The sequence below is a fragment of the Calidris pugnax genome, unplaced genomic scaffold, assembly GCF_001431845.1.
Source record: "Calidris pugnax isolate Ruff unplaced genomic scaffold, ASM143184v1 scaffold25, whole genome shotgun sequence".
NCBI classification, from domain to species: Eukaryota; Metazoa; Chordata; class Aves; order Charadriiformes; family Scolopacidae; genus Calidris; species Calidris pugnax.
This window is the reverse complement of record NW_015090805.1, coordinates 14,648,541-14,673,527: the sequence shown is the minus strand read 5'-3', so window position 1 is coordinate 14,673,527 and position 24,987 is coordinate 14,648,541.

The window sequence follows — 24,987 nt, the reverse complement described above, 5'->3', positions numbered from 1 at the left end:
TTATTTATTAAACAGTGAATTATAGGCTGTATGGTTGCCACCTTAATCACTCATATCTGATCATTCTTACTAGCTCCATGGGTGTGACCTTTTCTAAAATAATTTCCATGCAGTAATAGCAATAAGATACTTTAGGCAGTGCATTTCTGGGAATCATTGCGCTTCTCAGGTGACTGAAGTCACTCATTCTTCATCCTCATGCTTCACAACACATCTGAGGCATGAAATTATTCCCTTCCAGTGTGATGCCTTCTCCTACTCTTATTGCTTAAATGATTTTCAAGGATTAGTGTGTAAAAAGCATTGTGAGAAATTCAGGAGAAAAAAAAAAAAAAGAGAGAGAAGATAATATTTTGCATTAAAGTTATCAACCTGATTCACATTTCAGTAATTTTATTCCAATCATGGGAGTCTGGATCTAATATACATCCATGGTATGTGCTAGCAAAAATATGGAGAGCACAGTATCTTTCTTGACAGTGTGCTGTAAACAAAAAATGTGTCATACATATAGTAGAAACTACCAGAATTGATGAGGTGTTTTTTTTATTTTCAAGAATAAGTAAAAATGCATTTCTCTGTTCATTGATGGGTACTGCCAGCTGTCTCCTGCATGCAGGTACCATTCTTTGTTCCCAGAATTTTATGCATTCAGCTGTGATTTCTCTCTAAATCGTTTCACCATATCTTGATTGATTTGTAGACAGAATACAAATTCCCTTGAGACAAATGTATCATTACCATTATAAATTGTAATCTTTTTCAGAAGATGTTGGTTTTTTGCCATTAACATTTGAGAACAAAAGGCTGGAGTTTTAGCATTTGTTGCAATACTGACAAGCTACAATAGCCAGCCTTGGGTTTTCTCCCATATTACCATCTAGTTGCAATATGAGGAAACAGCATTTGTTTCATGTTCTCTATAAACCAATGTGTACACAATTATAGAAAGAAAACTTCTTTGCATTTATTTTACTGTGAGCAAGGACTGTAAAAGACCAGCATGAATTTTAGCTAGAGGACCAGAGAAGTAACCCTTCTTTGGGGTGTAAAAGCTCTCTAAAGCCAAGGTTTGAAAAATGATGCATTTTACTAAGTCATCACATAGTAAAGTCCTTACTTACAAAGCTCTGGTGAGCATTACCCTCAAGATTAAAGTTATATACGTATCTGCATGCTCTGATGAATAAAAATTTTAGCTGCTTCCATTTCTGCCTCAGTGACAAACTTCATATATTGCAAGAAAATGTTAGAGCTATTAATAAAAATAAAAGATCTCTTTGATACCCAAGGCTGCATCACTGACCCAACTGTTTCTCAGTTTGAAATCATGTATGTATGTAATCAAAAATTTATCAGTAATACCTTACAGCATCCAATGCAGCAAAAATTATTTTACACTCTCATACAATCCATCATTCTTATACGCATAGCAAATACCATGTGATAGGTAATATACAGTATAAAAAAGTAATTTTTCCTAAAAACCATGTTATTCCTCTCTATTTGCTCTCTTCTCTCTCCTGCTATACCCGGTGTCAAAATACTTTCATATACCAGGTAGAATGGCAAAAAATGATGTGAGATAACATGATTGCTTTTCTGTTTCACTAAGAAATAGCCATCATTAAAATTAAGGTTTGTCTCCCCTCCTTATTTGATGTGATGTGTAAATCTTTATAACTTGTATTTTATCTGTCTTGTATATGTACGATATGATCACTGATCTGTTAATGGCATTTTTCCTCACAAGTGAGATGAAAAATATAATCCTCAACATCAGCAAACTGGTCTTTTGCTTCTCACAGGTGAGAGAGAGCATTCCAGGAAAGAGAACCTAACACAGGTTATATGTGCTGTGATTTTCGTACATATGCTGTGTCTTATGCAGAGAGTATGATAATAATTGCTCGTAGAATAAACTCTTTAATTAATGAGAAGGGGAATTGTCAACGTTCTTTGAAGTTTGATCTCCAAGTTATTTTACCAGATTCCTTTTTGGGAGTCTCACTGAAAATTTTGTCATGGTTTGTTTGAGACATCTGCTGGTGTCAGTTCTGCTCCCAGTGGCAAATACATTGACTTTTATCAATACTGAAGGGACTGGGAAATAAATAGCATACAGGGAATAGGTTCTCAAGAAGCAAGAAAGAGGTAGTGTTCATCCAGGAAGGGCCAGTGTGGTATTGCAACATCATTTCCCTCTTTTCTGATTAATTTTTGAACAAATACATAAGTCATGTCTGTAGGCATATGAGGCAGCCTGTTTGTGCATAGCAGACTCCCTGAATTTCAAGCAAATTGTACTGTTGTGTCTTTTCAGATATTTTCATCTTTTTTAACTCACTGGTTTTGAAAAGTAATCCATCCTGCTTATAGTTCAGGAAGGGAATGGAGTTGTTACCAGAAAACATTCTTCGTCTGGTGTGCTCTGCCTGAATATTAGGAAGAAATAGTAATGAGAAACTCCCTAACTCTCTGGTCCCATCCTGCTGACCTTAATTGTTTAGATAGCTTGTAAAGGACTTTCATCTTCTAGCTCCAAGCTGGAGGGCAATTCAAAACATTATGAATCCAAATTCTATGCCTCTTACTGCTCTGAATGTCCATAGTATCCAATATGCTGTGGGTTGCAGTGTTATGAAATGAATGCAATCACATATAGCTAAGTGGTTCATTTCTGTACTCACCTGGGAGAGGTTTGGGAGAGATGTACATGTGTTTCACATCTGCTGGTTTCTGGAATTTTGATGCAGTGGTCTTTGGCTTGTTCTTTGCCCATTCATATTGTACCTATTTAAGCTCCAGATGTGAACAAGAAAAATTAATTTCTTCCTATCCCATCTTTTAATACTGTGAGATGAGTATGAATCTCAGTTCTCTGGAATATATTACATCAATTTTTTATTTTGTCTAATGATCATTAAAACTTCTATAGCTCTGAACGTATGCGTATTTTTATTTTAGGATTTTCACAGTTTATTACATCTCCTGGGACATGAATTTTATGCATGTCATTTTATAATCAATAACTGTTGTTATTTACATTTTCTTCCTTGCCATTTTTGTATAATATGCTATCTTTTTTATTATTCCTAGCTACAAAATACCAGCATAATTTTATTTAGAACAGTTGACATTTTGATAGAAAAAAATACTTAGTTAAGTATTTTTAAATTATTCCTGGTTTGTTTTTCTTTTCTTTGTAATGCCAGATATCACCTTTGATTAATAACAATCACATATAGTCTTTGTTCCTCTTATCTGGGTGTCAGCAGTAATTGGAATCCATATCCATATCGTACCTTGCAATCATGCTGCAAAAGGCCAATAAATTCCCGCTGAGTGTGTTACTTGTTAAATTTAGTGCATTACATTCAGGGTAATGAATAAAAGCAGTGGGCCGTTACTGTCTGGTTGGCAGAGGAGGAGTAAGAACAGCCAGACTCCCCTGAGGCCCCGAGCAGGCTTAAAACTGTGACAGGCAGAATCAAGGGACTCCCTAAGCATCACAGTTCAGTTTGTCTCCCTTAATTTCCTCTTCTACAAAGATTTTAGAGGAAATGGAGGGAGGTGAGGTAATCTTCTGCAGAAATACAAAATACACTGTGCTTGTATACCAGTACTCCCTAGTGCGGATTCTCTTCTAGGCAAGTGTGTTTAAAAGTAATATATCTGTGTTAACCGTTCAGCTGATGACAGGTTTGACTTTGCTTTAAGAGATGCATGTATCATATATATATATATATATAGTGTAATGTAGTTTTTTATATATTTATCAACTATACACATAAATGTATGATTATAGCCAATCCGTGTTAACCCTCTCTTGGATTGCTGACTGATAGAAATAAACTCTCACACTTCTATTTTGGATGTCCGAGTGTTGATTTGACTGACACAGAAATAGTTGCGTGTCCCTAACTGTGGTGAGAAACAATCTGTACTTCAATCCTGCATGTGGACCTGCTAAATTCTTGAATTTCGGTTACTCCTGATATGCAAATTTACAGTGGTTAAATGACGAAAATCAGTTAAATAATGTTATGGAATAACTGAAGTAACGAGACATAACAGAGTCTCAGTGAATGGATACGCAAACCTCTGAGACTGGTAAGGAGTTTCTTTCTCCTCCTGCAACCTCCTTTGGATTTTGCTGTGTCTCTGGACAGAGAGTGCATGAGTGCACTCCCTCATCTTGAACGAGACTGGTTTGGGCCCTTCCCATGCCTATTCTGGCAGCCAAGCTAGGAGTGAAGAGAGCCTTATGTGCCCCACGCTTGCCTGTGCCAGAGGAAAGTAGCAAGTCCAGGGGACCCATCAGCCCACCTACGCCTATGCCAGCTCCCTATTCCTTTGGGAGACCTTGAAAGGGAGTCTGGGGTGATCACGTTCAGCCTCGTTTTTTTCTGGGCCAATGAAACTATGATTTTTGGCAAGATTCGGACTTTCAATGAAGGTGCGCTCCTTTGCACTGAAGGTGACACCTGTCAAAGCCCAAAACCTCAGCAAATCTCCTGAACTGGAAATACTGAGTGGCAAATTAATTATGCAAACATGTATTATGTAGATCCCAAGTAACTATATGTTTTATTTTCAAGTGAACTAAAATCCAACAAACAGAACAGAGTTATGGGGGAGATCTTATCTCAACTGCAGTCAGAGGCAAAGATTTTACTTCTTCAGGATATAATCAGTGTTGCGCTGCTTTATTGGGTCCTTCTGAAGTAATAATTTATTTTTTTTTGACAGTAAAGAAAAAGTCTCTCTCTTATCCTTTAAGAGCAGGGGCAGATTTTCAAATTTACAGAGGAAGCATAGGCTCTTTGGATTAAATCCACCACAAGATTCAGGTTATCTAGCTCTTCTAACTGTTCCTGGAAACATCTAGAGTTAAAATTCAGATCTTCAAATTCTCCACTAAATTGATTGAGCCTAGCCTCAAAGTACTGGAAGTTTATATCAGGCTCATCATGTCCATGGAAAACTCTCTGATGGTCCTGCACAAATGCTCTCCAAGGGCGTGGGGCTTCAGGCAACATGGCAGGAAATTCCCAGCAAAACTGCAGCCAGTGGAGATGCCCAGGCAAATAGTACTTGCTTCTATTTCATTTCTTACTGGAGTATAATTTCTGTGTTTTAATTTTAATAGTTTTAGTAATATTGTAGTTTAATATGTGCTGAAATAATTTGTATCACAGTGAGAACAATTTTAATAAGAAGAAAACCTGATGGAAGAAGATAAGCCATGCAGGCCTTCAGCCTCCATATCTTTGTGTAAGATGTATTAGAAGGTTCCTTTCTTTAGGATTTTGAAGAGTCTAGGTTTAAAGTCAGATTCATTTGTTTTATAAAATAACAGATGTGGGATAGCTGTACTCTAGGATTGGACTGTATATTCAATTCAAGGAGTACCTGTGATTTACAGTTGTAAACTAGGAAAGGCCTCTGTCACCAGAGGGAAGAACAAGATCCTCATAGTACAAGATACTCCATCAGCCAGGGTTGGTAGAGCTTAACATAAACCTTTCCCTGTATGAAAAGCAGTATTTTGGTTTAGCAAAAGGTAATGTTTTGATATGGGTGATCTCATACAAAATTAAATATATTGCTGTAATCTGATGTTTTAAATAAGAACATGGCTCGTGATGCTGGTAGGAAAAACTCTTTCCTGAAAATGTCCTGTTTATTATCCTAACCTTACAACATATCCTGGTTCTGTCTGGCAATCACATTAAAACTTCAAATGGCAAACCAACATTTTAAACCATGAACACACGTGCACATGCATATAGAGCGTACACACAGAGAGAGGTTTTAAGATCAGTTATTTAGGAGGATAGTTCTGGCTTCTGACGTGGTCTTGTGGGAAGTCTCCTAAGCAGTTTACATGTCATTAGGGAATTCAAACAGGTCCTTGATTCTCTCCTTTTTGAACTGGAAAATACTGCAGATGAGTCCAGCTCCACCAAAGAAATCCTTCTGAATCCTCACAGAAAGTAGGCTAGGAATATCTGCTAAATTCTGAATATCTCCACATGTCTGAGAGCTCCAGTCCCTGATCTCAGGTCAGGCAGTGGTTTTAGTCTGTGCCAAGCATTGACATTTGTTGTTGATGGATTTTTATTTCACCTTCTCATGTTCAACATTCTTTTGAGCTGGAGCATTTAGTTTAAGGTTGTCTGGGTGCCATGGATAGAATCATCTTTAATCTTCTTACCATCAGAAATTCTGCAGGAGCAGATCCAGGTACAATGGTTGTTGACTGGATAGAGTGTTTTGTATCAACTCACTAATTTTTCAGAAGATTTGTGGGTTTTGTTTTTCTTTTAAGCCGTGCAATTTCATGCATTTTTCATTTCTACCTTTTTTCCATTGCTCTGGGGGCAAAATAAAACATGACAACAATGTTGAATGTAAAAGATCTATATAAATATGTTGATTGTTTTTGACGCTCGTTATCTACATGAGGACTTCATGTTTCTCAAGTATTTACTTTACTTTCTGGACAATGTGTGCCAGTGAAGTCTATATAAGTAGAGCCAAACCAATATATCTGGAGAAGTAATCACCCACAGTACTGTATTTGTGTCCGTTCCAAAAAAACAAGTCTGTTGCTTCTACTGCCAAGATCTGGCAGGTAGCTTTGAGGAGATTAATGGCCCTGGTGATTGTTGTTATTGGTGCCTTTTTTTCCCTTCTTACCCCCAAACTATTACATTCCAAATGGTTATTTACTGAATAGCCTGAATGTACTGAAAAGAAGCAGACTAGCATATGGGATGTTGTGATCTGACCAGGTATTTGTTTATAACTTATGTTCTTAAGGTACTAAGGGAACACAGCCCTCTAAAGTACTCAAGGGATGAAAATCAGCTGTCCTTTCAGAGGCAGTCTATCAGTCATATGAAGGTTATTTCGGTCCTGCCAATATGGTAATGTATTTGCTGGAAGTTGACTCACTTGCCGCTGATGAAAGTGGAGCTGAAGTTTCTGGCAAGTCTCTTTTTAGTTCTTCATCTCTAACTTGCTTTGATCAACTAACATTGCTGCCAGGATGAAGTCAGATTGTTCTTATCATCAACTTTTCTTCTTAATTTGGTGGTTGGTTACCAACTGTATTTTAAATACTCTGGAGTATTTCCTCCTATGAAAACTTTTGTGCAATAGGGTCATAGTGTGGGAAAAAATAGATGAAGTCATATTATTTGGATCCTAGTTGAAAAAATATCCAGTGACCTGTGTTCTGTTTCTTGTTAAAAGCTAAGATGAACAAATATGAACTGAACCAGTAAATAGGTCTGTGCAAGTACGAGGAGTTCATCTTCTATTTCAGCATAATTTTTTGCATGGCTTCTTGGTGTGGTGGAAAAAGACTTTGGTCTTTTGGAAGCTTTTGTGTAAGCATATTTCCTAGGCCACATGAAGATGTGTCTGTGGCTACTGGCTGAATAGTTTAAAGAATAGCATTCCAAAACAGGTGGAGATATACTCTCTCTGTGTTTTTTTTTAATGAATGCATTTTTCTGGGCACTTTTCTTTTCCACCAAGCTTTACATATTCCAATCATTAAAGTCTTCAGAGTTTCAGTTAATAGTTCCCAAAGCCCAGTATCTTACCCAAGGATCTTCAAACATTTATCTTGATATTCATGCAAAGCTAGTAATGTGCATTGTTTCATTATTACTATTTCAGAATCTGGTGGAATTCTCTATTTTCTTGTTATTTACTCTATATCAGGGCCCTGAACAGCCCTTAAAGGCCCTGACCACCCCCACCTGGAGTCCCCACCTGCACCCTCATCTGTGGACCACCACTTATATAAGTGCAAAAGGGTGGTAGTTGCAGCTGTTTGAGGTGGATCTTTGGTGGGGGGAGTTTGGTGAGTTTTCAGAGGTCTTGCTTGCAATAAGGACTTGTCATAGAAAACTGTTGTTTTCTCTGTAGGTGTTTTTGTTAAAGTCTGAAGAAGTGCTATGTGTTCCATTGTTCTTGCAAACTAATCTTTGAATTTTCTTCTATGGAGAAAAAAGGAAGGAAAATGTTCTTCTACTTTATTTAGTATGTCTTCCCCTTTCTCTTAGTGGGAGTTCAGGACAGTATAAGGAATTAGTAGAGGCACACTATATTAAATAGCATACTTTTCTGTTACAGACTTATTTTTTCTGTTAAATATAGACTTTGGGGTATTTTAGAAAACTAGTAAAATAATAATTCATTTTATTTATGAGAATATCTGATAGAAGTCTGAAGACATAAAACAGAAGGGATCAATCAGGGAATACAAATGAAGAAGGGAGACATTTTAATAATTCAGAGGATTGCTGTTATCTTATGGTAAATTAAATTGTCCCTTGACAAATTTAAATACAAGTTAACGTAGTTATGGACTTGTTGACCCTTAGTAAGAAGTCTAATGGGTTTTGCAGATGAAAATAATATAGGCAAGGGTTAGGAAAGGATTCTCAATAATGGATCATCTAGATTCTCAGTCTGTGAAGAGATGGAAAATCTCCCCCTAAATAAATGAAAGAACCAATGCCCCCTGGCTGAGTAAGCTGGGAAAGAAAAATGTCAAAGAGGAGGCCTGTAAAAACCTGCATCTGGAAGAGCATCTGGATATACCTTTAAACATTAATTCCATCTATGGCTGTAGAGGCTGAGCTAGAGAGTTCTGACATGGGTTTTGCTGGACTAAAAAACATGAGGTGTTGAATGGCTTCTGCCCAAAAAGAGAAAGCACAAATACAGTCTTTGGTTACGTATAAGATCATCATCATTGGTGCTACTAATGATTTTTCTTGAGCTTGTTGTATTCTTTTATGCTTATTTCAAACGGTACTAGGATGTTTTAGCAAGAAGGGCAAAAGAACTGAGTAAGTCTTTCTAAAAACTATAATTATAGAATAATAAAAAAGAATAACTAAAAGCTAGGGAAATTCTTTGTGTGAGAGACTTTTGTTAAATCAGGGATTCATCTAAGCCTGAGTCTCTTTGTAGGGTTTATTTTCAAAGCAGGAAAGTGAGTCCAAAACGAGGAGCAACTGTGACAAAGATTATTCATTTCCCTTGGGCATGCCAGGCATCATCTACATGCGTAGGTGAGTGGTATTCTAATTAGTAGGCAATATGTGTCAGTTGTGTCTCTAAGGAAATGCTATAAGCAAATGCACAGTCGTGTAAGCCTAGATGGAATGTGTACTTACAGTTTATTTATACTATCTATCATTATATGTGTATATATAATGGAAACAATAATTTATCCCCTAAAGATAATTGTATAGAGTGAGTTTGAAGGATAAGAGCAAGGTTAATTTGAGGAGAGAAAGAACAAGATAGATATCAAGTTTTGATCTGTGAATCCAAAAGTTTGTTTACAATAGGACATACCATGATGGAGTTGGCTAGACTTAGAACAGCTTTTTGGCTTAATTTTTCTTCTTCTGGCTGAAGAGCTTGATCAAAGAAGGAAACAGAGTTGAACTGGAAATCAGTCTTGGAACAGGAAGCTTACAGTTTTTGCAAGAGGTCTGTAATCTTTCTTCATAACAGACAAGGAGCTGAGTTGTTTGATTACTTGATTGTGAGAGATTGTTAGTGTGGTTGATCTATATTTACTTCTTAAGCTATGACTGGCCTTGTGGAAATCTGAGTGAGGCTACCCACCAACTTGAAATGTGGAGATTAAGTCTTGAGAAATATCAAGCACTTATATCAAACTCCTGGCAGAAATAATCTGCCCAACATGATTTTATTATCCTGACACTTTACATTATCACAACATATATTCAGTATAGATCTGGATAAATAATATTGTAAGTTGAAATATTTTCCAGTATTTTTTTCCTGATGAAAATACCTAAAGCTGTGAGGGATGCTACAGGTGATATCTCAAGTTTATGTAGCAGTAGCTGTTCACTACAAAAACCCTCACTGTGACATTACAAGTGTAACCGAAAACTCTGCTATGATGTGGCATGGATGAGGGAATGTATTTTGTTTCCAAAGTTATCACACTATAGTCCAGAGACATAAATGGTCTGATGAGAAATTGCTGTACATACAGATAGGGCTGTCTGTTGATGTAATAAAGGTTTACTCCCATTGTCCAGATTCTGAAAAGCATTAAAACACAACTAAATCTATATGGAATATGTTCTTCAAGTTCTTGTTGAAGTCTATGTTCCTTCCTCACACCCTCCCATACTTAAAGGGAGCTTTATAAGAAAGATGGGGGCAAACTTAGCAGGGCCTGTTCTGACAGGACAAGGGGTAATGGTTTTAAAGTAAAAGAGGGTAGATTTAGACTAGATAGAAGGAAGACATTTTTTATAAAGAGGGTGGTGAAACCCTGGCCCAGGTTGCCCAGAGAGGTGGTAGATGCCCCATCCCTGGAAATGTTCAAGGTCAGGTTGGACAGGACTCTGAGCAAACTGACTTAATTGAAGATGTTCCTGCTCATTGCAGGGGATTGTATTAGATGACCTTTAAAGGTCCCTTCCAACCCAAACTATTCTATGATTTGGGAGAGTACCCTGTTCATGAGACAATATTTTCTTGAAGCTGTGTGGTATACTGTCAGTATTTGAGGGTCCATACCCATTAGAAGATGATGGACTGTTATGAAGACTATCCATATTTAAATGAAAGATTCTTAAACATTTGTGACTCGGAGGCTGGAAAGACATGTTTGGATCTTTTAGCATCCACACTGAAGTAAGAAACAACATTTCAATGGGAACCTACTCAGCAGTAATTGATTTCAAAGGTAGTTTTGCTAATAAAATCTACAACAGAATAGTGAGGAATATAAAAAGCATGGACTTAGACCCAAAGTTTACTTCCAATATACTGCATTGTCAGCAAAAAACAGAATCAGGAGAGAAGTCATGAGACAAAATCTTGAGTTAAATAAGAAATGGGGAAGGGTATAACCACCCATCTCATTGGCATATCTTCAAAACTGGTGGATAAGTTAATGAGGATAATTTGTAATTTTGTGTTTTCTTGGTGAGTGAAAGGAAGAGCAGAAGTGAGTATGTTTAAAAGGAGATATAGTCCGCCAGTCATACTGGAGGGGAATAATGGAGAGTTTAACAGAATTAAAGAGGAAAATATGAAAGAACAAAACATTAGAAATGGACTTCTGCTTGCTGACTATTATGCTAAGAGCAGCACTGAAATGTATAATTCACAATATATGCCAATAAAGAAAATTAAGGAAGAATAAGTACTAAGGCTCTGGTGAAGATACATAAATGCAATGCTAACTTTTTGTATTTGCAGGTGGAAACCACCTTCCCCATACAGAGCTGCTTCACATCCCACAGGTTAGCAATCCAGAATATCAAATGCCTTAATACGGGCCATATGCTAGCGGAAGACTCCTCTCTGAAATACATTACAAATGGAAACCTGGAAATGGGTCTGTCTACATCGTCTGTTAGGTGCTTAAAGAACACTTTCATTACTGATTTGAACTTGGTGACACTCTAGCAAATGGGATTTGCAAATATTACCACTTAATTATACAGCTTTGACAGGTTCTTTGAGGAAGACCACCTCCCAGCACGTGTTGGTTCACTAGAAAAGCCTCCACTTCTAATTTCAAGCTTTACTTTGCTGTTTCAGCAGCCACTTCACATTTTCTAGGAATATGAATGGGTGCAGTGGGACAGCATGCTCTGATGGTGTTCAAGTCAAGAGGATGTAACACATACTAATAAAACATAATCAAATATTTTGGGGAAGTTATATTGAAAGATAGGTCTGTTCAAGGCTCATCAGTAGTTGTTTTCTTGTTTCTTCTCTTTCCTCTTTTATGTTCTTTCACAAGGAGTCATGAAATATACGTAATAGACTTACTATTGTAAAGATTCTTCCTTTTTTTAAATTTATTATTCACTTGGCTTTTTGGGAGAAGTTTAATTGTTAAGGGTAAAATCACTTAAACCATTCTGTTTTCCTCCAGAGGGTTACCATAGCTGTGCACACTGCTTTGTTTCCCAAAATAATTTATGCCATCAAGGTCTAGACAAGATCTACGTTTAAGTTTATGGCAAAAAATAATCCTAAGAAAAATTACACTGAACTGCATAAATCTTGATTTCAAGTTCATTTTTGTGGAGGAGTACCATTTTTGTATGGTACAGCAAAACTTGATGTCGTATGGGGTTTTTTTTGACCAATAATGCACTTATGTGCTTATTTCTTCTGAGCAGTTAAAGGTTCCATGGGACAGCTGGTGAAATGAAAGAGGAGATAAAGGCATACCTTACATCTTCATTTTCTTCTGTCAGCAGAACAATGAATTCTGAAACTCGTTAGGTTTTCATGCATGTTATTTTCATTATGTATGATGCTATCTTTTCTTTTTTTAAACCACTCCATTTTCTAAAGCATCATTTTCCCCTGCTCAGGGAAAGTAAGACCTTAAGTCTAGAAAGTAAGACCTTAGCACTTAAAGAACACTTTTTATCTTTGGTGCTAGTAAAGCACATTGAAAAAGTATAATGAGCATCTTTACGTCCATCATATAGGCAGAAGATCTGCAGGAAAAAAAAAATTAAATGACTTCCCAGAAAGCACAAAGAAAAACAGAATTAGGAGTGGAAGACAACCACCCACAAGTCCAAGGATAGTTTCTGTGCCTTAGTGCTGAATTTCCAAAAGAAATAAGAAGTGCTATACAATCTCTCTTCCTCTGTAAGATGTCTCTACATAACACGGGTAAGTTTAGCTCTCATTGGCCTCTGGCTTGCCTGACAATGGTTTCAACTTTTTTAACCATGTGTGACAAGGTTAACTTCTGTAGAAATTGCCACCTTAAGGAGCTTGTACTGATGTTTTTAACAAAAAAAGAAATTGGAGGATCCCACTTTTGAGTCTCATCTTTGACCATACCCACAACAGTAGGTAAAGTCTTTTCCTAAGTTTAATTGACGTGGAAGAGAATAAAAACAATGGAAAAAAATATTTTACCTAATACTTAATAATTTAAATTAATATTTGCAGCCACCTATAGACAGCAGCAAAACAAATAACAGTAAACAGAGTATTTCATTCTGGAGAAATTTACCTACTCTCTGTAACAGAAAGAGTAATTGTAGATGTTATGTATCCTGACTTTAAATGAGGTTTTTGTAGTATATCATGTGATGTCCTCACAATGAAGTAGGGAAGTGGGGTCTAGATGAAAAAATTAAAATGTGAAAACAAACTACTTGGGAAGTAATAGTCTGGTAGTTCATAGTTCACTTCAAGAAGATTTCAGCAGTGGCCTGTCCAGCTCCAGGTAGGGAGGGACTGCCAGAGTGGTAGAAGACAGGTTTGGAGCTCAAAATGATTTTGATAATTGGAGAAATCACCTAGGGGAAAAGAAATAGCATTATCTTCATTAGGGATGATTACAAGGTGCAAAATTTAGGTAGGAATAATCAGCCATGCAAAGGTAAGCAGGTGAAGAGCCAGGTAGCTTGTCCACAGAAAGGGGACCTGCAAATTGTTGAGGATAAAACCAGAAGTAAATATCATGCGGTTGCAAGTCAGGAAAAGATATGCCAGGGTATAGCTGATAAGCAGGTTTATAAGATATATACACTTTACAGAACAGGAAGAACAACAACTGTGTTGAGTCTAGGGTACTGCTCTTCAAGACTTCTTGAAGAGAGTCTGAAACAGAAAAAGGAAAATTCAAAAGTCCAGATAAGTTGGTTTACAGGCTAAAACTATCTGGTTTAAAGAGGAGGAGTCTGATAAGAAACATTAGATTAATCTTTAAGTATGTTAATGTCTAATGCACAGAGGAAAAGAATGATCTGTTCCCTATCTTCATGACAGGTATGACAAAAAGCAGTGAACCTAATTTTCAGTAAGGAACCTTAAAGTTAAACATTAGCTGATCTTTCTATCAGGAAGGAGAGTGAAACATGCCAACAGTTGGCTTAAGGACCCTGCATTGCTGAATGTGTCTCAGGACACAGGTTAGTCATCTGCTCTGACCCTCTCTGATGTCTGAGGAGTAGGCTTGGTGACTCCTGGGAGTCTGCTTTGCCCATAGGTGATGGTTTTGGCATGAAGCACTCGGAACACAGAGGTTTTAAGGCCCTGATATTCCACTCCTCCACATAGCATAAGATTTAGGCTTTCAAGATTTCATAATCTCATTAAAGCATAAAATGTTTATGTCTGTCATGTCCTTAACAATGTCCATAAACGTTTCAACTGATTTTATTGATTCTTCACTGGGTCTGCAGACAACTTGTAACACCAGTGCAGTGGTATGAACTGTGCATTTCATCCTGAGTATGGAAATCTGCTGTGACTCAGACTAAAAGTCATAGTAGCATTAGCTGAGGTATGCTTATGGTCTTGCCTTTGCAAATAAGAGAAGTAGTTGAACAGGATCTTCCTGGACCTGTTTATAATTAGATTTACTACAGCATTTCTTTAGTATGCCTTTAGCTTAATTAAAATTTAACAAGTTTAAGTTAAAATCAAGAGCGGGTAAATTAATGCATTGCTGATGGAAAGCCAATTATGTTTTTTCCCATTGTCTCAATATTGATATGTGTTTGTGGTCATACCGCACCAAAGCAAGCACACAGGTACTTTGCACATGCAAAGGGTTGGATGAGGGGAGGGCAGCAGATGTCATCTACCTTGACTTCAGCAAGGCTTTTGACACTGTCTCCCATAACATCCTCATTGGGAAACTGAGGCAGTATGGGCTGGATGAGGGGACAGTGAGGTGGATTGAGAACTGGCTGTGTGACAGGACCCAAAGGGTAATTATTAATGGAGCAGGTTCAAGTTGGAAGCCTGTAACCAGTGGAGTCCCCCAGGGGTCAATACTTGGACCCGTGCTGTTTAATATATTCATCAGTGACCTGGACGAGGGGACAGAGTGTATCCTCAGCAAGTTTGCTGATGATACCAAACTGGGAGGAGTGGCTGACACCCCGGAGGGCTGTGCTGCCATCCAGCGAGACTTGGACAGGCTGGAGGGCTGGGCAAAGAAGAACCTCATGAGGTTCAACAGGGAAAAGTGTAGGGTCCTGCACCTGGGGAAGAAGAATGTCAGGCACCAATACAGGTTAGGGGTGGACCCGCTAGAGGCAACTACTGAAGAGAAAGATCTAGGGGTCCTGGTGGACAGTAAAATGGCAATGAGTAAACAGTGTGCTCTTGCGGCCAGGAAGGCCAATGGTATCTTGGGTTGTATAGGGAAGAGTGTAGCCAGCAGGTCAAGGGAAGTCATTCTCCCCCTCTACTCTGCACTGGTGAGGCCACAACTGGAGTACTGTGTCCAGTTCTGGGCTCCCCAGTTCAAGAGGGACAGGGAACTACTAGAAAGAGTCCAGCGTAGGGCTACAAAGATGATTCAAGGATTGGAGCATCTCCCTTATGAGGAGAGACTGAGAGAGCTGGGACTCTTTAGTCTGGAGAAGAGAAGGCTGAGGGGAGACCTTATCAACGCCTACAAGTATCTCAAGGGAGGGTTGAAGGAGGAGGGAGCCAGACTCTTTTCAGTGGTTCCCACCGAGAGGACGAGGGGCAACGGGCACAAGTTGGAACATAAGAGGTTCCACTCAAATATGAGGAGAAACTTCTTCACGGTGAGGGTGACGGAACCCTGGAACAGGCTGCCCAGGGAGGTTGTGGAGTCCCCTTCTTTGGAGATTTTCAAAACCCGCCTGGATGCAGTCCTGAGTAACATGCTCTAGCTCTAGGCAATCCTGCTTCAGCAGGGGAGTTGGACTAGATGATCTCTATGGTCCCTTCCAACTCTAGAAATTCAGTGAAATTCAGTGAAATTCTGTTAGCTGAATTTGGTACACTAGGTTATTCCTTGCTTGCTTTGGACTTCAGTGTAATCAGGCTGGTTTATGTCAGCTGAAATCTGATGTTTTATTTTTAACATTTAAACACAAAGAAGTATACGAGGTAATGAAGTGCTTTTCAAACTATCAGTGAGGCAACGTGCAAGGTATTTCCTGGAGCATTTAATCACATGTAGATTAGATCATTACAGCTGTACAAAGGTATTTCATTTTTGCCCTTAAACAAAACTTAGTATTGCTCTTAGGCAATGAACTCTAAGGAAAAGAATATTTTGTGGAATAATTCCATGAAAATATATATCAGTATGAAAACATTGTCAGCAATTGTTTCAAAACACCATGTATTTCACAGTGAACTTTGTGCGTGTTTGCAGGTGGTATAGAATGGAAAGATAGGGAAAGCAATTTATTAAAGCCAAACTGCACCAAGCATAGACACTTTGTCACTCATTCCACAAAAGGGAGATCTGCCCCTCCACTTATGGCAGATGTCACCATTCTGGTGAATGACAGAACATAAGCAGTGCTGAGTTCACGCTAAAGAAACTTTCTCTGCTCTCTGTTCTAATTTATTCTGCTCAAAGAGATGCTTGCAGAAGTGCAGATATAACTGCCAATTGGCCTGATAATTGGTCTGGTTACTCCTACAACCCAATGCTGAACTGCCATGTATCAACACAGCCGTTGTCTATGAGAAAGAGCCAGTCACTATTTTCTCAGACTTGCTGGGTGCATATAGAGACTCAAGGGCAGTGGATCCTCAGGCGTGCTGGAAATGAGACAGAGCAGGCATTAGCGTGGTGCAGTGTGATGGTGTAGGACAGCAACAACAAACTAATTTGGGTTTAAATGCCTGTGCTGAAGACACCTCCATAATGTCCCAACACAGTGACAAGAGGATGGCTTTGCCTCTCTGAAAATGAAGTAATGGGCCACTGCTGCTTATTATGAGCTATCTTCCATTAGGTATGTGTCTGAGCAGGCAAAATTTGGAGGAGGAGAAGAAATAAGGAATATTTGACCAGTTTCGAGAAGGAGGACCAGGAGTTAATGGGATTTCTTTGAGTTGAGAAATTAAAGGGCTGAGAAGCCAGCAGCAAAGTTTCTGTCCAGCTATCTCCATGGGAAGGAGGGAAAGATGTGGGAACACAAAAGACCATGTCCCTTATGTGGAAATAGGACAGGAATGCGTGTGCGTATGACACTCTCACTTGCTGTAGAGCTGGAGCATACATGGCTGCCTACTTGAACCTGGGATGTACCATGATACCTGATGGGCAGAGTGGGCAGACAGCTTTATAGAAAGAAGTGCTCTGTCATATCTCTTCTTCGTGACTCTTTGACATCGGATAGCAGCTGTATGCAATCCCTCCTCTGGCCCTGGACAGCCTAAGGAGCTCTTTGTGGGGAGGCTACAATTCATAAGCCCAAACAGCCCTGTGCCACTGTTAGTAATATCCTAAAGACATCAAGAGCAATGGTCCAAGAATCTAGTTTCAGTCCTCCAACCCAGCTGTGCTATTTGCCACAGGCTGAGCAGGTACAGGCCACTGACATTGCGTGGCTGTAGACTAAACCTTCCCTATTTTACACAGATTTGTTTGAGTGAATAAACTGTCACACCATACTCTTGCACAGTTTTTTATTTCGTTTTTGAATTATGCATTTGTACTCCTGTATATTTTCATTTCAATAATAAAATTAGTTAGGCACTTTACATTGTGCAAAAACAAAGCATTGTTTTATTTTTAGATCATTGTATTTTCATAGTAGGACTTCTGTGCAGTACAGTTGCTAATCCTGCATGTCAACTCATACTCAATTTTCCTCCTTTTTTAGCAGACAAAGCTTTAAAAAAGGAGTACTAGGAAAATATTACCCAAAACAGTAGGAGAGAACTTTCCTTGACATTCTGAAAAAAAAATCCCTTGAAATATTCATGTTGTGTTGCATAGTCTGCCCATGAAATATGCATGTAAAATTATACAAGGTACAAGAAAAAACACATACCTCCAGAAATTGAATTCTTTAATTTAAAAGACAAGTCTTTATCTAGCAAGTAAAACAAGATCTAGTAAGAGCTAGACATGTCCCAAGTACTTGTCATTTTGGACAAGGATGACTGCTGGCTGCTTCTCTTTTTGGAAGTCTGACTGAAGCCATGCCTTCCAGCCACGGCTGTTTTCTCATGCTTCAGCTGGTATTATGCAATATATAACATGCACTTAAAATACCAGGTGGAGACATTGCTTAGCAAGCACTAACTTAGTTGTGAAAGAGCATCAGCTTCACTTCCTTCAGCCAAATGTAATTGCTTTGCTGATGGTTAAACCATGCTGCTGAATATCCAGTTGTCCAATAAAAATCATTATCAGTCACAATAGCATCTGATAGGTAACTTCCCCCAGAATAATGAGCGTAATATCCATACCTTTGCTGTGCTTTCAAAACAAACCTCGTGGAAAAGATTATCTTGCACATTTAGGACAGGTTATTCCCAGAACTGCAGGAACAGCAGCAGAGTAATAGCACAAGTGACCCCTTGCTCAATTCAAAAGCATGTCTCTGCTTGTACCCCAAAATGCCATCTTAATTGTTATTAACTTTTAACTATGAATATGATAGGGGGATATCCATTGATAAGAGAGACTTGTTTCCATTGAGAAGGTCTTGTCAGTGTAGGTGATAAAACATGTCAATCTGTAGGAGAATACTGGTGAGTTTGCCAAAAAAAGTGATTCCCAAATTACTCCTAGGCAACTAATGATATCTCTAATCATGTTCTCTGTACAATTGTCCTCTGTCCTCTGAGCTCATATATTTTCTAACCTGCTGGTTGATCTGGAAAGGCCTACGTTGATAGGATTAATTCATCCCTCTTTTGTTTAATTAAAAAAAGCCAGATTTTCTCACTTGTCTACTATGATGGATAATAATGATGCTCTCATTAAAGATATCCCATGCTGACACCTCCTTATCTTTCCTAACTTCTACTAGTCTGGCTGATGGATGCATATTTTGCCAAATGTTGCCAAGCAGAGAGGCTTGGTTGACTATCTGCAGCTGGGCCTGAACTTTGAGCAGCAGCTTTGGGAGGGAACTTATCCCAAGGAACCTTCCTCCAGCCACATTTATGCCTTGTCCCATTGTTGTGGCTGCAGATGGGTTGGTCACTGCTTTGTGACCGGGCTCTGGCTTGGCTGCAGCAGGCTGGCATTCAGCGGTGGCCCTGGCAAAGTACCAAACATCCTTCCAGATGTCCTTGTGTTGGTAACCACAAATATGGCACACAGCACCAGTTCCTCTTGGGTGGCTGGTCTGAGTAGTGATATTGCCAGTGTGAGAGGAGGAGATGGATTATGGCATGGCAAGAGAAGAATCAGGGGAACTGGAAAATACGTGTTTAGTCTGTTTGTTGCTGTGGTTTGCAGTATACAGCAGGTGAAATTCTGCAGTGCTAATGGGCTGGTAGGGGGAAAAGGAACATGGAGTATGGTCATGTAATGCTTAATATCAAGAAAATCCCCACAAATATGGAAGCAATTATTTGCACTGTAGATGTGAGCCAGCTGGCTGTGTGGCCATGGCTGCAGCCGAACATTAAATATGCAGCAGTTACTGAGCTGCAGCTCACTGTGAATGATATACCTCCCCATTATCCCTCCTTGTGTAGACAAGCCCATAAAGAAAAGGGAAAGAAAAGCTGAGCTGAGTGTACAGTCTACTTAAATGCTTTCAAAAAAGTGCATGCCAGTCTGTTTTGAGCTTCAAAGATTTTCAATTTAAAAGTTAGATTTTTATTTTTTTTATGTTTCAATCAAGAAAAATGATATTAGGTTAAGGCATATGCAGGCAATTACAGGCTCCCTTCTAGATGTCTTGAGATACATACGTACAACAGAATATGAAATTTTACCATGTTTAGGTGTAAGTGACAATCCTCTGTGTGCAATAAAAGTATTTTCCTTACGATAAAGAAAATTGAGTAATAAAGAATACATATCTCTTCTGTTATACTTAATTGATTTCTTGGCAGACCAAGACATTGCTTAGATTAAGAAAATTATGTATGAAATTTATCTTACAATCTGTTTATGGGAAAAAATATTTTTTAAAAAGATTATACAGTGCCATGGCCTGATTTTATACAGTGCTATTATAGCTACACTCATTCTGAATGTAGAGCTGCAGTTGTGGGAGAAAATAATAAGACAAAGGGAGGAGAAGATGATATGAGTTTTCTGAAAAAATTTGTGCATTTTGTGGTTTTGTTTTCTCTCTTTGTAATAAGTTCAACCATCACCATGATGCATTTTAACAGTATGTGATTAATTTTCTAAAATTTTGGTAAATTTTAAGATCACATCAGTCTTAATGTCACACATCTGTCTGAAATGCTTTCATTTCCTCTTGATAAAGGTAATGGTTACATTTAAGAAGTGAAGTAATTTTATTTTGCATTTTTTCCCATTGCCAACATTTTATACATAACCAATTTCAGTGGTTCCCTATTTGTGTTTTGTTGTGGGTTTTTTGTTTTTTTTTTTTTTTTTTTTTTTTTTAATTTTAAATTACAACTGCTAGTATGTTTCTGGCTGTAATAGTACCTCTACCGATGTCATTGTTAATCTAAAAAAAAATCACAGAACTCAAAAGCATTTGTGAAAATTGAAACTACTGTTGAAGTTTCAGTTTGAAATAAGTAAATATTTGTGGAGGCACTTCCCCATCAGCTGATAGTTATCTGAAGGCAATGATATTAATACCCTGTTTAACCCATGCTGCTCCATGCGGGCTCAGGCCAAGGCCATGCAGGGCGGCACAGCTGAAGGCAAGAACAGGCAGGAAAGTTGGTAGACCTGACTGAGCAGGGCTTGCAACAGGCAGACGGGGAACTGGAGCAGCCAGCAATTCATGGACAAGAGCTCATAGCAGAATATTTCAGATGTGGGATGGGGGATACATTCAACTGTGCTCTTACAGAGCTCACTCCCTACCCTTGCTGCTTTAGTGGGGTCAGAAACCAACCAAGCATCTCCTCTCCCAGCTTATGTCAGGATCCACCACTGAGTGCAATTAAGTAATTGCAGGTGCTCACCTGCAGTGAATAACTGCTGGTTTTGCGATACCCCTCTTATCATCCTTCCTCAAAGAAAGCAAAGGCTGAGGTGTTGGCAGGATAGTGAGCAGCGTCAGTGATGGTGTGGGTGCTGCGTAAGTGTGGAATCAAGACTTTTTTGGGGCACAGGATGAGTCAAGTCTCCAGTCGAATTTACAAAGACTGACAAATAAACAGTATTTTTATTCTTAAAATGTAACGTAAGCATGTATAATAAGTGCTGCCCTTAAAATTTGAAAACCAGTTTACTCGCTATTTCTTGCTATTATTGCTGTGTAACATCTGAGTTATGGCAGGACAAGTGCTGGCAACAAAATTCTGTTTCTGCTTGCATAATTGTAGGAGTCATAAATTGGTGGAAAAACATATATTTTTTTTTTTTTGTCTCAAGGGAAACTCTTTCCTAATGTCCCATCTAAAAAAAAAATCTATGGCAAGGATCCTAATGGTTTCAGAGGAAAGTAGATGGGGCTCTTATAAGCCTCTTTAAAATTCTTTAAAAATGTTTTTAATGTGTATCTCTTTTGGTAACGCCCTTCTGATAGCTTTTGTCTTGACTGGAAATTAAGCTTTTTAATTCTGCACGAAATTAAGATTGTTGTAGACAAATGTAAATTGAATGGTTTGGTCTTTCTTCTGTGAGTAAGTCGGTCCTTACCCTGGCTGGTATGCCTTTTTTTAAAAAAATCTATCCTTCTTTTCCTCCTAGCTCCCCCTGCCTTTTTTTTTTTTTTTTTTTTTTTTTCTTAATTTTCTTTTGTCCCACAAATTTGGTATGCCTTTTTTTAAAAAAATCTATCCTTCTTTTCCTCCTAGCTCCCCCTCCTTTTTTTTTTTTTTTTTTTTTTTGCACTGAATGTCTATTGGCTCACAAATTTTCATTGCATGTGTCCTATTGAAAACTCACCCCTTTCCTAAACTGAAAAGTACGAAAAACAACTAAATCTATAACTTTTATGTCAGGTTAATAGACAGAGATGTATAATCTGTAGACTGGAATAGTACCTATAGCTATAGTACCTATGTTCTGAAGTTTAACATTGAGACAATACTTTGGTCAGCTGCTGATGGTCTGGGCTATGGTGGAGCATGGGTATATATTCCATATACCTGAAGCATGTAAAGGCTTAATGGAGTCCCTAATTACTCTCCCATCTCTTGCCACATGCTGATAAGTAGCAGTTTTAAAAGGCTTCAGCTATGAATGTAGGAAAGAAAATGAAAGTCAGGAAAGAAACAACAGTGTGGGTAAGTAAGACTATGAAATACTGAGCTGAGCTCTGGAGAAGGAAAAGACACTAATTCTAGACAGTTTAACATTTGTGGTCTGGTGAAAAATGACGGGTCTTGTTCCTTTATCTTTCCTTGTATGAAGTAGTCACAACAAGAGCTGAAAACCTGCCATTTCTCCTAGCATGGGATTTGTAAGGCCATATATATAGTCTTCTGGGCTTTGGGTGTGAGTGTGAATATTTTTGTTAACCTGGGAAAGGTAAATCCATTAACTGCATAAAAAGCAGTGAAAGCTGAAATGCAAAAAATTGACCTGTAGATTGGGGCAAAATGTAATTGAATGCTCTTTGAAACATGTCTACCTGGTGTTATGTTTAAGGCATTAGCTTGCAGTAAGAGGCTGAATTGATCCTTTTCCATATGACAGGTGAAATCAGTCAGAAGAGGGTACTTGCACTGCTGTGACCCTGGGTCAAGTGCCAGATGAGTGTGTTGTGCAGATTGTGCCTGAACATGGGAGCCTTCACTAAGTGCAAGACAACCTCTGTTCTTTTCTCTGAATGAGACAGAAGTAAAGAGCAAGTGCTTCACCTGATGATGCCTACGCTGTGGGCTTAGATGTTTGGCTGTTGAATTTCAGGAAGTAGTTCTACCAAAGGGTTTGAAGGAACCTAAATGGGCATGGTGTTACCATAAGGTCAAGGTCAAGACCTGCTTTTGATTATATTACAAAAAAGTCAGTCCAAAATAACTCCAATGTAGATACTAATTATGTTCTTGCTCCCTTGTACTTTCTGTAAAATGCTCAGCTCTTTCTCTCCCTCTTTTGTTTTGTGTCTGAATTTTTATTGTCTTTGCTTGGCTTGGATGTGGAATACACTAGGTCAGAGAAATTATTTATAGAATTAGGTACTGGATTTGCATGATTGTAATTCTTTCCCATTTACTTTCTTGCTTTTTTTAGTACCAGACATGAATTTAGTGTTCTGAGCATGAAGTGATTATGTGAACTTCAAATATATTTGCACAGTTCCAGTCAGATGGATGTTATATTTGCATGACTATTACAGATTTTTTTTAAAGTGTAATATTTAAATGGATATACATCTGCCAATGTAGGATTCTTTACTATATGCCTCCACAAAAGTGATCTTCATTGGAGACTTGTAAGTTTTACTTCTAATTTTCTTTTAATACACTGAAAATACAAATTGAAACAGCTAGTCTCTCAGTTCGTGGTTTCCTGCTGTATTCCATGATACAGTAGATATAGGACCAGCTTAGAGGAAAAAATGAAACATGTTAATGGTGGGAATTAGAACTTGGTTAGAAACTATAAAAGAAGACAAAGATGGAAAAATTCTGTATTAAAGAAACTAAGTAAAGGCCCTGCTGTTGTTCACAGGATTTGGAGAAGGGCTATTGAACCATTCAGCTCAATGGGACTTCATGCAAGTACAACTGTGCCCCCATGTGGATATCAACATAGCTTTAGAGCTCACGTCGCCTCTTTCAGAGGTGCCCAGACCCCAAAACTCTTGCTGGTTTCAGTGAAGGTGGGGCCATGGATGAAAATTTCTGCTCTGAAGAGCCTTTCAGGCATAGACTATACTCGTGCTCTGGATGCAGCTAGGAGAGAGTAGACTGTTATACAAAGAGAAATCAGGGTTTTCTTCTTTTAATGGCTGTGCATGCTTTCCACTTTACACTGAGATGCTGGTGTTCTTTTTATTTAATCAAATTGCTTTTTTCCTCTAACTCACACCCTATACTTTCAACAGCTTCTGCTTCATTTCTTAATAATAGCCCAGCTGCCTCTTGTTTTTATGTGTCTTTGTTGATGCATTACCTAGTTATGCCTCCTGAGAGTTTGCTTGCTGAGGCATTGTAATACCCGTTGGAAACAGTTTTAGGGAATATATCACTTTACAGAGCAACACCTATTTAGCTTCCATTCTATATCACTGGAAGCGCCCTTTGAACAACTTAAGCTTAAAAATAAATTTAGAAGCAGAGAGTGTGACATTAAGTTAAAGAGTGAAACAAGATATCATCCTGGAATTTAAAAATATGTATAAAGAGAAATTCAGCGGGTGCTGTGACAGTCTCTGTTAACAACAAAGTGAGGATGAGATGACCCCCCCTTGCATCCTTGATGATGTGCATGACTCTAGTATCAAGTTCTAAAGTCTACTCCCCTTATCTTGACATCTATGGCTGGATGAAAATAGCAGCTGAGGTTTTGACTGAAAAACCCTCCAAATTGCAGCGCTGTAGGAATGATGTTAGAAAAATCTCAAATCTATGGTGAACTGTCCTACACTGCTGTCTTTCAAAGGCCTTTTATTTAAGTACAGAGCAAAGCTATGAACATTTGGAAAAACCTGCCTGGAGAGCAGTTCCTATTCCTACTACAAAGAAGAGGAGGGAGAAACCCCCTTCCCTTCAGACTTGCAAGCCTAAAGAGAGCTTAATAAATCAAAAGGGGAAATATGAATAAGTAGTAAGAGAAATTAAATATTTCTCTATGCTTAATAGGCCAAGTGTCTTCATTTTGGGCTTGCAAACTTTCCCCTTGAATGGTCTTGTGTTCATATAAAACTATTGAATTTCCAAATATAAATAGATAACTACTGGCAGCCTTCTGGTATGCTTTCTTTATCCTGAGCCTAACAATTGAGTGGCAGTGAATATATGAGCTTTTCTTAGTGAGCCGAGAAGGACTTGTTGACCAGGGTTTCAAAGTCTTGGCAGCTTTGTTGCCGTTCCTCCAAAGAGGGCCATCTGAAGTAC